A 15607-nucleotide genomic window follows, 5' to 3' on the forward strand; every position below is an offset into this window, starting at 1 on the left:
TGCTTGTCCACTCCTGAGAAATAATTAAAGACTGTTAGTGCTGGGTGAAATGGCATGTAAAAATAAATTCCTCCTCTTTTTTTTTTATTCCAAATTTCATATCCAATTTTAATACATTTTCTTAAAAAATAAAAAATAAAAAATAAAAAAAAACAGAAAATCTCTTAAAAATTTTGTTTTTATTTCAATGGTTAGCATCCCTTTGGAAAGCCAAGAAGCGCATTGGTAGAGAAAAAAACATCCATATTTTCCAAAAAATAAATCTTCTCTATTTTCCCAATTAATCGATTTTAGCGATTGATCAATTAGTTGATTTTGTCGCTTAATTGTCCAACCCAAAAATCTTTATAAAAGATTTAAGCACAAGGTAGGCATTACAGCAGCTAATAGTTGCATAATCAATCAAAACACAGTTGTTAATCAAAATTGCAATTACTGTAGCATGTCAGTGCTAAGATTTGAATCACTCACTTATCAGAAAACTGATTTTGTTTTTACACTTTCCCACTAAACTGAAGTGACTCTCTTCAATGGAGCCTGTCGATTATCACTGTTTTAACTTCAGCTCATTAGTTGCATACAATAATCAGATTTGTTCCACCGTGCCAGCATAAGTCAGAGCAAAAAACACACGAAGCACATGTAGAGAGGAGGATAGAGTCCCAACAACAATCAATTCTCACAATCTTTTGAACACAAATCATAGCAGAGCCAATCATTGCTGACGTAGCAAACAAACTTCTGCTCATCTGATTGGCAAAACGACAAGTTTTGGCAGGGAAATGGATAAGCTGAAAAACAAATGCACTAATCTATCTTGATTAAACGTGTTCAAAATGCAGCAGTTTATATGTCACTAATCATTAACACTGCTGTCTTGTCTCACTTGCCCTATAATCTCCGTATGCCCAGAGCTTTAGTTTGGCTCTTGGTGAAAAATAATCTAGATATTCCCCATCTAATATTTTTAGAAGTATTGTAGTATCTGTACAAATGTTTTGTGTAATCAACTTTTGTTTAGCCACACTTTACACAGTTTTAATTAGGAATGCACCGATTGACTTTTTTCACTTCTGATACCGATGTCAACATCAGATCAGTATCAGCTGATACTGAGTCTTGTTTAGTTTTTATCTTATAAAGTGTTAAAGTTGAAGATTTATAAATGCATTAATATGTTGCTTTAATAAATGTGTTTTTTACGGTGCGAACCCCAGGAAGAGTAACAGTTGTCACGGCAATGGCGAATGAGGATCTTTATAAACAAACAATCTATAAAAGCTGTGAGAACCGCTTTTAGATTTATCAATAAGAAAAGTATCTTAATCCATCTAAGGATATCGGTTTAATATTGTCAGAGTTTAAATTGTTGCCCCTAATACAAAACCCTCACTGGTCCATGGTAACAAATATGGTAGGAATTGTCAGCAGCTGGAAATAAATTTAGATCCACATGACCAGAACCCGCTAAACAACCTCCAGCGCCATAACATGAGGCAATAATTCATGGGAATGAATACTGGTTAGTATTTTCAACTTGGATTGTTATGTATGTCTGAAACCTATCTCTGCAGAGATGCACAATATTGTTTGCTTTTTCCATTATTTGTTATCACTTGTATCTTCCCTCCTATTGTCTGTTTTATAATGCTGTTATGATGTTTGAAAACTGATAAACCATTGCAATTCTCGACACACCTCGCTACGTATTCTTTGCAGTAGCTGCACACATAAAGGAGGTGCTGATATTGCTGTATTTCCTTATGATTTGTTGCAGGTTTTCAGCCTAATATATTAATATTCAAAACATGCAACACCTTTATGGCTCCATACTTAAACTTGTACACAGGAACGGGAATTTATTGTATCGTTTATCATTTATCATGACAAATATCATTATAAGATTTTCATTTCTTGTTATGATAATATCTTCCAGCTTATGATGTTTTAAAATCCCTAAAACTATTTTGTTCAACAAAGTTATATCAATATATATATATATATATATATATATATATATATATATATATATATAAAACTGCAGTTACTGTGTGCGTTTAGTGACACAAATCACACTTCTTTATGTCACTGGTGTCCTAAAAAAAGCGCATTATGACTGGGAATGTTTTTCAAGAACAGAATTTGTGTTGGTGGGACACAAAATCATGACCAGATGACATAAATAGTTGATATAATCACTTTTACCACAAAATATCAGGATGAAACTTTAAGCCCATATCATCCACCTATACTCATATGTTAAAATTAGGTAAAATATCACCTGCAGCAACACAGGAGCTGTGGATTGGTTGGTCTGCGAGCATATTAATAATAAAATAACCTGCCTCAATCAACACTGAAATGGTGTTTTATTTCAGCTCAATCCTCCGATTAGTTCTTGTTGTTCTCCTGTAATCTCTCCTTCCTCCACCAGCAGATTAATGAGTATCGATCGTCTGGGGGGGGAGCACACACGTACAACCAATTCATTTTTGCCTGACCTGTAAAGGCAAAGGTTTGTAGAAGCTAATAAAAAGCTAATTATTCAATTATTCTTCTCCGACAAGCTATTTTCCTTCAAAGCATTTTATCTATGGTTGTGGTGCATTGGGAGCTCAGACGAAAAACAATTGCTTGTCTGAAATAATTACCTCACTTTTGTGGTTTTAGCCTCGGTTTTTATTGCGAGAGATCAGACCGAGTAGGATATGTCTAATTTACTAAGTGACATATATCCCATTAGTTCAGCGTTTTGGGGTGTTGCTAGCTTAAAACCCCTATTAGTGGTGTAATTAGTGATTGAATGCGCGTGCACAGCTGGAGAAAACATGAACATGTACAGCACATAATTGATACTTTGCCATATAGTGGCCATGATCTCATGTGAAAAGGAGCCCATTAATCAAAGGGCTGACAAGCGGAGTTGTGACCACAGCCGGTAAAGACAGGAAATGGCCTGACAGGAGGCGACTTCACAGATCTGCTGAGGACGACTTTAACCCCCATGGTTATGAAAGCTATCAGGCTATACTGAACTACTGAGCGGTGTCACTATTATCTGACCGAGTGGTTTGTCACTTGCGTGCAAATCCGATGTGACATTGAGATTGTCCTTTAACAAGCGTGTTACAGCTGCGCCCTGCTTTATTGCTCGTCTTTATCTCGACACCACGATCGCTGAAGTTGGAGAATGGAGCTCCTCCGTGGAGAAAAAATAATAATAATTTTCAATTCAGACCTTAACCTCCCGGTCAGGCGGTTTAAAAATAATTAAGGCCTGTAATAAAAACAGAGAAACCTCTTTAGGAGTCTGTGCTAAAATGAAGTTCTCATACCGCTGTGTGTGATTTATTAAAAATCATCTGGTGCTTACCCAGCTGCACGTATAAGCTCCAGAATTTCTCTTATGATTTTTGGATATCTTGTGTCCATGCACTCATAGATTTGCATTTCATATTACTTTGGTTACTTTGAAATTGATTTAAATTGTTTTAGGGTAAAATGATTATAGAACAAACATTTTACAAAAGTAAAATAAAACAATTTAATTCATAAGTTTGAAATTATCATAGAGTTTCTCTATCCTCTACGTTGTCAAAAATATATGTATTTGATACTGGCTGTATGTTTCTCCTGAGTTAGAAGAATTAAATTTGACACTTTACAATTTCAGTATAGTTGAAGTTAGAATGACAAAGGATGAAAAGCTGTCTAGTCCTAGCTAACTGGGCTGGCAGCTGGTCCCAGCTAGCTACATTCAGCTAGCATCAGCTAGCTACCAATCCAGCTAACAAAGCTAGCCAAACTTCAACTATTTTCAGAATTTGTAGGCAACGCCCAAGAGGTGTTGCCTGACCATTGCCTTCCTATGCAACTCCATTTGATGTTCATCTCCCTTCAGTGCTATGCCTGGGATTTCTCCCATTGAACTCAATTTCTCCGGTTCAGCTTCAGCCGCTGAAATCAACGATATTGATTTTCTGCACTGTTTTACAATTTTATTTTGCCTCTGACTGTAGTTTAGCAAAGGCAGTGGAGGTGAAGTGAACAAAGCCGTTCAGTCCGTGTTGATCTCACTTCCAAATATTGAATCAACATTAACACCCATCAGGTTCAGCCTGGCACTTCTCTCTTTGCGGTGAAGGACGGTTGTTTGCAGTGCAGGCACTTTCCAGTAAACTTCATTGCGTCAAACTAGCGCATTACATACGTCACGGTGAAATGTTTGCAATGGTGTAAAATTTAAAACTTTTACACCATCTTGTGTAAAAGTTAGCTGAGGGTCCAGACCCTCGGCTATTAGACAATATGTTGGTATTTACTAGGCTTCAGAGCTGGGTCACTCCCAGGAAACAAACCAGTTTAATGAAACACTTTCAATTCTGCCTAGGGAGAGGTCAAAGGACCAGTAACAATTATGCTACAAGTGTGTTGATAGCTACAATAATTGTAGGGTCAAAGTAAGACTCTTATGTTTTAACCAGAACTTTAGTATTGGAGTATTTGAGCCTGTATGTGTTAGTTTGCCTGTGTTTGTGTGTGTGTTTGGTTTGGGAACAAAGCCTACATCAAATTCAAACATGTGCATCCAACTCTTGCTTTTAAGCTAAATTCAAGACGTCGTGTCATCATCCCACCCTGAGAAAAGAACAGTTCCAAAGCATGATTAATAACTATGTAGTTCTTCCAGGTTTATCATTTGTTATGTGTGTTTTAAAATGTGAAATTATTTACCCTCTTCTTTTAGCAAAACCACCAGATTAAGATAAAAGCTTAATCTCTCTTGCATCATCAAACACGTCCTATGTTGGGCCTTGGAGCCCAGCTCTTTTCTATTTTTTGCGCTTTTTCTAGGGAAGGTTGCTATAAAGCACTACTACGCTCACCGTTTTTCCATTTCCAATCACTTTCAGAGACAACCAACAGAAACATTGTCAGGATTGCTCATGTCCAACAAACACATTGATATTGAAGATGAGTTTCGAGGTGGAGGTTATTTTGGAAGTAATATTTAGTACTGTTCCACCAGCCCAGCTGGCCTGCTGGATTCGTTTCTTCTCTTTCCCTCTTGTGATGCCTCCCACAGCCGTTCTTCTCCTGCGACAGAACGCGGCCAAAGACGGAAGTCTGAGCCGCTCCCATTGGCACGTTGAGTAACAGCTGACAGAACAAGAGAATGACTGTTTCCCTAACAACTGTCTTTGTCTGGCACAGATACGAAGGGATCACTCTGATGGATAATGACTTGATATAGTGTGTCCTTTGGCCAGAGCTGTGTGCCACCGCGGATCATTTTGCTTCATATACCTGCGGGGGGGAAAAGAAAGAAAGAAAGAAAGAGAGAGAGAGGTCAAATGGTGTGGCTGTGGAGCTTTAGAGGGTGGATTGTTTCGGAGATAAAACGGAACTAGCGTTTTCTAATCCAACATCAGAACGTTCTCTCTTGCCTGAGTGATGGTTTGCTGGGAACCTCTACCTTTTTTAGTTTTTTCTTGAACGCCATCAACCCCCACGCTTTTCCCTGTATCTCCTTAATTTAATCAACTCTGACAAGTGTAGCCCGAGATGAAGTGGAATTGGAAGTGAGACTGGGACGATGTATCGAAGAGCAAAGGCTTTACGTCATGAATGCTTCATCGTCCGGATGAATAGCGGAAGGTGGCGAGGCTTCAGAGTCTGTCGGAATGCGAACTAATGCGCAGAAACGCTTCAACCTGAGTGCAGAGTTGTGTATTTTCATACACGAAGGCTCACCTGATTTGGTAATCTCACATGGATTGCATGACGCAAGTGAAGCCGCGACTGTGTCGTGTCGATTGTTTTGAGTTTTTTTGGGGCAAAAGAGAAACTGACCTTGACAGTCACCTTTCTCTCAATGTCATAAAAGGCAAGACAAAAAAACCAAACCAAACAGGAAGCAGGAACGTTGCCATAAAAATAACCTCTCAGAGATCGTCTCCTATTTTTGTCAGTGGGTGTACGTGCTAGTGATACCCTCGCTTTACAGCATGCAGTAATTATCCAGAGGCATTAATCACCGATTTTTTTTTATTTATTTATTTTGGCACAAACCTCATCATGAGCAGAAGATTGGCCTGTGTTTCGTACAGATGAATTCCAAAGCTTTACCAAAAGAAAGAAGCATACTACATTTTTCACCGCGCTCCTTTGTTCTCTTATAGCTACGGTGATGCAGTGAAATATTAATGACAGGACACACATTCATAGCTGTGGTATCTTTGGCTGCGTTTCTCCGCTGCATCCGCTGCTGCTTATGTTGCTTTTCCTGTTGTTTCATAATCAGATCAGCGTTCATATCGCGCCCAAAGCTGCCAAGTGGAAAAAGGAGCAAGCTCAGTCAATGAGATTATGAATGTATGACAGCATCTCTGGTGTGTTGAGAAATGCGGCCTCCTTTGTTGCTTGAATATTGTTTGGAAGTGCGTTTCAAGGCCTGCTAAACTTAGCTAGAAAAAAAACAAAGCTCTCAATAATGTTTTGTTCACATTTAGCTATTCCCTTTGTAAAAAAAAAAAGAAGAAAAACAATGCTGTTGATCCATTATGTTCATTATATTAATATACATTAATGGATTCATCAGATACTTTAAAAAAATGGTCAGAAATGAATTATTTCTGTTCGACTGAACGTATTTAATAACACATTTAAGAAAGCGTGGTGGATTCTGTGCATTTCTCAGATTAGGATTTATTTCACGACAGTGAGAATAATAACATTTTAATAAAGAGAATTTATTTAAAACATCTAAATATAAATCAATATAAATAAGAAATTATATAAAGTGATGACAGAAGAATAATGGAGTTTCCTTTATTTATCCCTACTCTTCTTTAGGGCTAATTATTAGGTTTGCAAAGCAGAAACTATCTACCAACATACATAAATTCAAGTCTACAAACAGAAAGACTACAAATAATCACCATGGCAACATTCCCTACTCAGCTCCTCCAGACTAGCGGTAGCAGCAATCAGCAAACACCTGGTGGAACGGCAAGTCTGCTGAGCTCATCATACAAACTAATTCTGAGTTCAAAGCTCCTAATGTGTTCACACCAAAAGCGTGTTGTGCATCAGGTGCATCTGGTTTACATTCAAAGTCTATGTAGAGGCGCGTCGGGACGCGTTTCGCATATCTAGGGCTGCGCGATTTGAAGCAGTTGTAGCATTCAACTCATCCGACAAATAGGCCTGCAATGGAAAACAATGACTAGAGCGAGTTTGACCCATCTGACCCGACCTGGACGAACCTCCACAGTACTATGAATGTAAACCAGACACCCCTGACGAGTGAAATGCTGTGGAGCAAAATGTCAACCGTCTGCATTCAAAGTGCACACGCGTCTCGAAGTTGAAGCGTCGGGACGCGTTTTTGATGCGCGTAACGCGTCCCGTGTAAACGCACCACTAGAACAGATGCAAACAGCAATGAGAGGCATGGCTATGAGGACTTCTTGAAGGTGAGGTGTCGGAACAAGCAGAAGCTTCTTAAAGAGACAGTGGCCAATTTCAAGGCGTCAAATTGCGAAGTCAATTTTCTTTTAAGTAATGTTTGATAAATGCAACCTTTTTATAACACTTGAAGGTAACATAGTTGCTTGATTGTGATTGAAAATGGCGCAATTTTACAGCACAATCAAGTGCTGCAAAATTGTCTCGATCTGAATATGAAAACTTGATGAGACGTTACAACAGGCTGGTCATCGAACAAGAACAGATCTCAGTTCAGCACATAAAGCCTGCCATGTTAAACAACCAGCAATGAAAGCAGCTAGAAAAAGACCAACATGTCAACAGCGTATAATTATGGATACAATGCATTCAAAAGCCTGTGGCTGTTTTTACATTCAAGGTTTCAAATGCTGAATCACCCAACTGAACAACAAGGCAAAGAAACATAAAAGATAGACATTATTAAAACATATGGCTTACCATCAACATGTTAAAACTTTTTAAATTAGCAAAATACAGTAAGACCAGTCATAAAGGGGAACATTAATATATTCAATGAGATTCAAAGCATAATAAATCAAGGACATAAACAAAACACGTTTCATAGATTGAGATGCATCTTCTGTGTGTCATAAGATGCTCTGGTGGGTAAATAATCATAAATAAAAACATTAGGAACATTTTTAAAGGGCCTTGAAGGAAAGGTAGTTCTTGAGGTTGAGGTGTTTGTGTTGAATATAACACACCATGTTGATTTTTTTTTTCTTTTTTTTTGTCTCATAGGAGTTTTGTTTTTCTTAACATTTGGAGTCCTTGGCATCGCCCTGACTGTCTGGCAGCTGCCTGTTCAGGATGCTGCAGCTGAACCTGTGATGGACACCAGGGCTTGATATTTGGTGAGTTTTGTCTGAATATCTACACACTGACAGTGAGCGGTTTCACGCCCCGTGCACCGTGAGCTCTGGCAGCTCAGAAAAAATAAATAAATAAATAAAAGTGAAAAATGCAGTGTCAAGCTCCGGTGGGACAGTATGGGAACTTAACACAGACTGTCGAGCAAAACTGCAGGTGCCAGAAGAAGTGGGTCAAATGATTTTAATGCCGGTGTCCGGCGTTACTCAGCAGGTTGAGGCACAGAAAATGTCTGCTGTTGTGCATATGTGGGGAATAAACAGACACAAGAGACTGCCTGGTAATAGATCTGCAATAAACAGAAATTAATATTCTGAAATGCAAACACCACAGTGATGTGCATTAGGAGGGGTGAGTGGATTACATCTGGCTAATTAAAGTTGATTTGTTCATAATGCTTCTTGCTTACGGCAGATTAAATAGCTGTTTTTAGACAGAATTCAGAGCTTGGTTTTATTTTCGTGAGTAAAACATGCTGCGTTATCCTTCATGTCATTAAGCAATAAACAGTTCCTGTGAAAACTTTTCATATATTGATTAAAAGTATGAGGTTTTATGTTTTATTAATTTAATTTAACATTTTTTTAACAGAAGACGGAATGATTATTCATAAAATAAATATTAATTTGAACAATGTACAGGTAAAAGTGAATCATATATGGAGATGATTCATATAATTTAATATATGATAAGATGGAGAGCTCACCGTATAGTGTTTGTTTTGTTTTGCTCTTTTGCAATGCATCAATGTTTGGGGTTTGCTTTTGTATTTCTGAAAAGATGGAAATTTAATGCAAAATGTTAATTGGAAAACAAAAAAACTACAGTAAATTAACAAAAAGTAATAATTGTGCAAATATAAACTTGCAATGGATTTTCTTCTATTCCAAACAAGGTCAGGATCCATTTCAACCTCAGATCTTTTCTGCTCTTTTGATAAATTTTCAATACAGTTAAGGTGTTTGGTTTCCAAAACCCAAATGGTCTTCCTCATTTATTCCAAAATCAGTTTTGATGTTTGTTTGAGGATAATTGCTTCACCGGAATATTTGATTACCTCGAAACTAAGCAGATCTTTAGGATGATTCTGACACTACAGTGCTTAATAATACAAAACTTTCAGGTCTACCAACTTCACCTTTATGCCTCTGGTCATTGCTTCTAAATACTTTTTGTTTTTCCCCTTGGAAATATAGACTAAAATATGTCCAAGCACAATGACCCTACAGACACTTCAGAGCTGGTTTTGGAATAAATAAATCGCTCTAACCTCAATAATTCTTGAGGTTAAAAGCCAATATGTGGCCTATGATTAAAAGTAAGGTCAACAGCAAGAAACCAACTCACTTAATACACCTCCATCGATTCTAACAAGATGAGCAGACGGCTTTTCCTTGCAGGGTCGCTGGGAGTCATCGATCTATCTTACGAGCCAAATTGTTGTTTATAAAATTAATTGAAGTTGGTTAATGAACCCAAGAAAATGGTTTAAATAAAAGAAAAGCACATCATTAATTAGGAGATTAATGCCGATGAGTGCATGTCATACGATGCACATAATGATGATTTTAGTCTGTAAAAACGCAGTTAGTTTTTACAGACTAGATTCAGTGTGCTCAGATTTATGACAACTCGTGTTCCTTCTACGCATTCACTAAAGAAGGAAATGCAAAAAAAAAAAAGCTCCGAAGTGGAAGAGATGCAGACTAACTGCTACAAAGTGATCCTTAAATCTTTGGGATTTTGATGTAGTAGCTGCTCATGAAGTCTCATCAACTTGGCAGCAACATGATTTGTGGATGCCGGCTTTCAAGAGATTTGTATCCCACTGCGAGAGATTTCAAATATGTAAAGATTAAAGGATTTTCCTCCAAACAAACAAACAAACAAACGATGTCCAACAATACGGGATGTAAGCATGCTATCTATAAAATGAAAGGCAAATCAGTATGACTCTTCTCGTCCTATAATGTATTTTCCAAACTTTCTTATTATCAATATTATTGATTAAAAAAATTAGAAAAAAAACAGGTGTCACTTATTCAGCAGACAACATACTGAATTAAAGAGATAAGATGAGATTGAGCTACATTCTGGGATAACACTTCTTTTTAATAAGAGAAAATGGTTTAAATAATTAGTCGTGTTTTCAAATAATCTAATCAGTAAATAATTACACAGTTATGGAGTAATCAGTCTAATTATTATTATTATTTTTAAACTACTGGTTATCAAATGCAATCCAGACTGAAATAGCTCTTAGTTAAACGTTAGCATTGTTAGCGGCTAACTTTTTGGCAAATCATGATATTCTCCCAGAATTACAAATCATCTTATCTGTCACTTAGTCACTATATTTTACTTCTTACTTTCTACCATGCAAAGATTTTAGAAGAGGAAGTTTCAACAGTGGGTTTGCTCCCAGTTGTTGCCAGCTAACCTAAATAGTCATTATTGGCTAATTTTGCTAATAACTATACAATAGTGCAATAGTGTGACCTAAAAAACATTTAAATTCAAAATATTTAAATCTCAAACACATATGTTGAGCTTAAGTCACATGTTTTCACTTCAAGGTAATAACAATCACTGAGACTAACTTCAAAAGTCTAAGTCTCAGACTTATATGCAGTCCATATGCGGTGATGATGAGCTCCCTCGTAAAGTTGCCGTGCAACCGACTGTATCTTAGATTGGCTATAAAATGGGGGGGAAAAAAGCCGGCAGCACTAGATAAACACTATTCTAAATGGCACAGTACAGTGTAAAATCTTAAGTTAAAACTCTGTGCACAAAATGATAGAGTAAATGATCCTTGCAGTCTCTTCGGAGGCCAGTCAGCTCAGAGTAACCGTATGCATGCGAGGTACAGTGATTACGTGGATCTATGTCAGTGTTTCCCAACGCTGGTCCTCTGAGACACGCTGTCCTGCATGTTTTGGGTGTGTCCTTGCTTCGGTCCCAACTGATTTCCATTGACGGCATTTGCTGGACTGCGACCTGATTCAGGATAATCAGGTAATCGTCTGATTATCTGACCCTCCCCTGGGTTGGGTTGGGAAACGGTGTTCTACGTGGTACACTCTGACCAGGTTCTGCACTGTTACCTTTCTGCTGCATCTGATCCACTTTGCTTCTAGTGACTTTGCATTGCTGAGTGTATACCCCGGTCTCCTGGGGAAATGTGTGAGGAATTGTGATGATGTGTGTAAACCTCTGACCCTCTGTGGTCTGGACCTTTGTGGTATTATTGGTCAGGGACTGAACAGAAAAATATGATGGCTGCCACTTGTCCTCCTCTGGTTCAAAGGGAACGCCAGAGCAAAGCTAATTACCCAGCTTGTGTAACAGCATTGAACATAACAACACTTCCCCCCTCCCCCTCCCTCTCCTCCTCCTCATTGTATGCATAGCGAGCAGCATCTACAACAGCCTGCATAACTCTGCATATTTTGACATCTTGCTGTTTGTGTGTCCCCAAAACCATTTATTCCGATCATTAAGTCTGTTTTTCTTTGATAAATTAAATTCATCCTTTCCTGACGACAGAAAAAAAGGCAACTCTTGCTTGTGCACACATTGGGCATATGCCCAGATGCTCTTTTAAGCATTTTTTTAAAATCCTACTTGTCAATTCTGAGGGCAGTAAGGCGGCCAGCAAACAGCTTCTCCACCTTTATCCTCTGTTGCTCACATTTATGGCACTACAAACTGCAGTGACGCTCTTCTGCACGCATGCTCTGAATATTATTATTTTTAATAACGAGGGTGGGAGGAGGGGGTCAAGGTATTATCTTAAAATTCAAGTGCACATCCGTCTTCTCCTTCCCGAACCCCGTCTCGTGTCTCGGGGTCTACTTTTCTTGTCAAAGCGATCTGAATCTTCGCTGGCAAGTCTTTCCTGGAATACCAAGTGCCGAGATCAGTGACAGAGGGGGGTGTGGAGTGAGAAGCTCGGGGACATTCTTGAGGCTTCAGAAGAAGATATCACCTCCATCTCTGCACCTGATACTTGTTACCGCGGGCACTAATCATCTGAAGAAATTAAGCGACACACCAGGGCGATTCCCGCCTCTTAGAACAACGTCTGTGAAAATCTAAATGGGGGGGGTGGAGCGGCGGAGGGGGGAAATCTGGTGAAATGACACGCACCTGCAAGCGCGCAAAGTGGCACGCAGCAGACGCCTGGCTCTGGGGGGAGCCGTGCTCGCCGTCTTGGACCGGTCTCTGTTTTTTTTTGCTCCCCTCCCCTGTCAGTCAGATATCTTTTTGTTCGCCACAGACACTCTCAGCGTTGGCAAACACATTGAACGCTGAGTCACTTAAACATCCACATCTTGACAGGCAGCTGATTCACTGTCCATTGATTTCCTCGTACATCATATTCTTTTGCCATCTTTGTAGCGTGCAGGGTGGGGGGGATGAGTGGGGGCTTTGTTTGAGCCTTTCTGCACACGTGTCTGTCTTTGAGCACTCTGGTTTGCACATTAAAAACGTGACGCCGTGCCTAATGAGTCATGGAGGTGCAACTTTATCCCATAAGTATCCTCATTAGTTACAAGGCCCCACAACTGAGTTTTAGAAATCCATTTATGTTCATGGCCAAGAATAGCACGGTAAGTGAGAGCAAAAGCAAGCCTCCGAAACAAAAAGGAGTGTGTGATCCGTGTAGACATCCTCAAACCCTCCAGTTTATTCATTCTGAATAAAATATGGATTGCTGTTTGATTTAAACTTGCACTTCATGGCTTGAATACAAAAAAGGCAAGTTTTTCATATAAGAAAGCAACAACAGATTTATTATTTTTTTTTGTATACTTGTGACTCACTTTTCATACATTTCGTTTTATTCGCCTGTGCAGAAATTGGTGGGGCGTCGCAAATTGCAGAGCAGGAGAGAGTCTCGTCTTTCAGACCCGGCAAATTTTCACCAATAGTTGCAACTTTTCCGCAAACCTGACCAATCACTTTAGCGCTTCCTGTATTTCCTTCTATCTGACCAATCCCCTTAGCTGCTTTCTAACTTAACTTCCTGTTTCACCAGGTCTTTTGAACACCAAACCTGCAAGATGAAAGCATGTGTGACACTAAACAACAACACTTGCCTTTTTGATTTTTGGGGGGGTTTGAGATGTAATGCTACATAAACAGTCTTCTTCTTTTGCACTTTGACAACTCCTCAGGACATTATTTTTAATTCGATTAAGGATGCTATTTCAGGAAGGCACAGGAAGGTGTAAGTGTTATCTGCACTTTAGATGTTAACTTTGTTCAAATCTTGTGTCTTTTTTGTGAAGGTTAGCTGCAGCAATTCCAACCTTTTTGCAAAACCATGTTATGGCCTAAAACAAGCTTGCAACTTTGAACACAACTTTTTGAAAAAAGTGCTACAAAATCAGTCATGTTAGGCCTCTGCAATCACAAAAAACAAATCAAAAAACATTGCAACACCCTGGAGGGAATGGTAATTAGAGTGCATGGCATTATGACTTCTATAAATACATGCCTATTATTATTCCATTATTGTCTCCTGATGTAAATTCTGTAGAAAACCTGTGAGATAAACTCAAGAAAAGTGAGATTACGTAATTAAATTTACACTCCCAGTAATACCTCACACCACAGAGTTCAGCACAAGCACCTCATACGAAGGTATTTCTGGCGCCTTGCAACTGAGAAGTTTAAGTCAAAGAGAAAGAAGAAGTCATAAAGGAGCTTTGCAATTGTGTATTTTTTCTGTCAGCATGGAGTCAGTTTATACAGACCGATTGATTTGATGCAGGTGTGATAAAGCAGAAACACATCTAAAAGTTGCACCGCATTAACCTTTGAGGACTTAGATTTTGAGATCGCACAAAGAGAAACTGTCAATTCTCTCACCGTTTTGCTTTCACCAGTAGAAATGCTCTCAAACATTCGGGGCTGTGGATCTGGCAAAAAGGGCTCAAGCAGAGCATTAACAGCATGGCCACCATCTATCGCGCTTTCTGTTACTTTTGTGAAAATCAATTGTATATTAACTTGGGCTTACTTTCCTTACTGCATGAATAATGTAATTTAAAGCTTGGGTCTTTCAGATAAAAATCACAGTGTGAAAAATGCTGCTGCAATAAAAAAAAGAATGTATGTTAAGCTTTTGACACATTGATTAAAACAAAAAAAAATATGTAGCAGTAATTCAATTAATTAGTGAAATTAAAATTCTTTGGAACTGCTATGTGAACACAAGTGGCAGCCTTTTTCAAAGTACGGTTTTATGAATGTGCAGCATATCACCACAGAGCGAAGCTCTTTCTACCTCCCGGTTCACGGCGATACAAATCGAGTGTTCTCACTTTCATCGCAAATGTGAACATCTGGATGTCCTTCCTCAGGTTTCCACCCTTTGCTGTGCTCTGTAAGTGGCTCATGACGCACTGCTGCTGCTGCTACACGCCGTCCATCTGCACATTTCTTCCGAACAATGCCGTGACAAAGGGGTGGGAGGGGGGGAACCTCTCCCTTTCACATGATCTACCAGCGTATGCAGCATATGGGCCACAGACCGCAGGATAGCAGCAGACGATATGTGCTCAAGAGCTACGGCTCCTTCCACTGTCTACCGCGCTGCAGAACGAGTGGGACGGACCCCTGAAGAGAGAGAGAGACCTGGCAGAGGCTCCGCTTCCATCTGCCTGCATGCCTCGCAGTGGAGCCCAGCTCGCACCACTTGAGATTATGCTCACGTCCAAGTTGTTACTGTAATTTGCATTGGCTCATAGGCAGGGGAGAGCGAGGAGGTGGGGGAGTTGCACATGAGGCAGGGATCTTATAAGTGGTCCTGGCAGCACAATGAGCCTGCATGGGTGTACTATTATGGACAAGTGGCATGGGCAGAGCTATATTAAAGTGCAATAATGGGATTGTGCTGGTTGTCCTGCTGACTAAGATTATGGTTTGCGTTAGTGCATGAAGTAAATTATAGAAATGTGCAATTGGAAACCATCAGTCACATTCAGTGTTGGTGTTGCAGGCTTTACAGACGGACTGTTCAGTTAATCTGTTCTTCCAGCTCCCGGAGAGCCATGGCACTCAGACAAGAACAGGTGCATCAGTTCACTTTGATGCACCTGTATTAGCATGGATAGCTGTTTTAGAGATTCAAAATATCAATAATATCCAGCTACTAGCATAGATGGATGGATGGATGGATGGATGGATGGATGGATGGATGGATGGATGGATG

At 39.3% G+C, this 15607-nt stretch overlaps 1 protein-coding gene across 3 annotated transcripts in view; it reads left to right on the plus strand.

Annotated features, from left to right (window-relative positions):
* The window catches only part of lrfn1 (leucine rich repeat and fibronectin type III domain containing 1), a 189976-nt gene that overhangs the window by 135580 nt on the left and 38789 nt on the right, over positions 1 to 15607 (plus strand). For all 3 annotated transcript variants that reach the window (XM_007554364.2, XM_007554366.2, XM_016672632.1), the window contains one exon: positions 8254 to 8366. The gene's annotated coding sequence lies outside the window, so the exon portion shown is untranslated. The remainder of the gene's footprint in view (positions 1 to 8253; positions 8367 to 15607) is intronic.

This window comes from Poecilia formosa, unplaced genomic scaffold, assembly GCF_000485575.1.
Source record: "Poecilia formosa unplaced genomic scaffold, Poecilia_formosa-5.1.2 Scaffold63, whole genome shotgun sequence".
Taxonomy (NCBI): Eukaryota; Metazoa; Chordata; class Actinopteri; order Cyprinodontiformes; family Poeciliidae; genus Poecilia; species Poecilia formosa.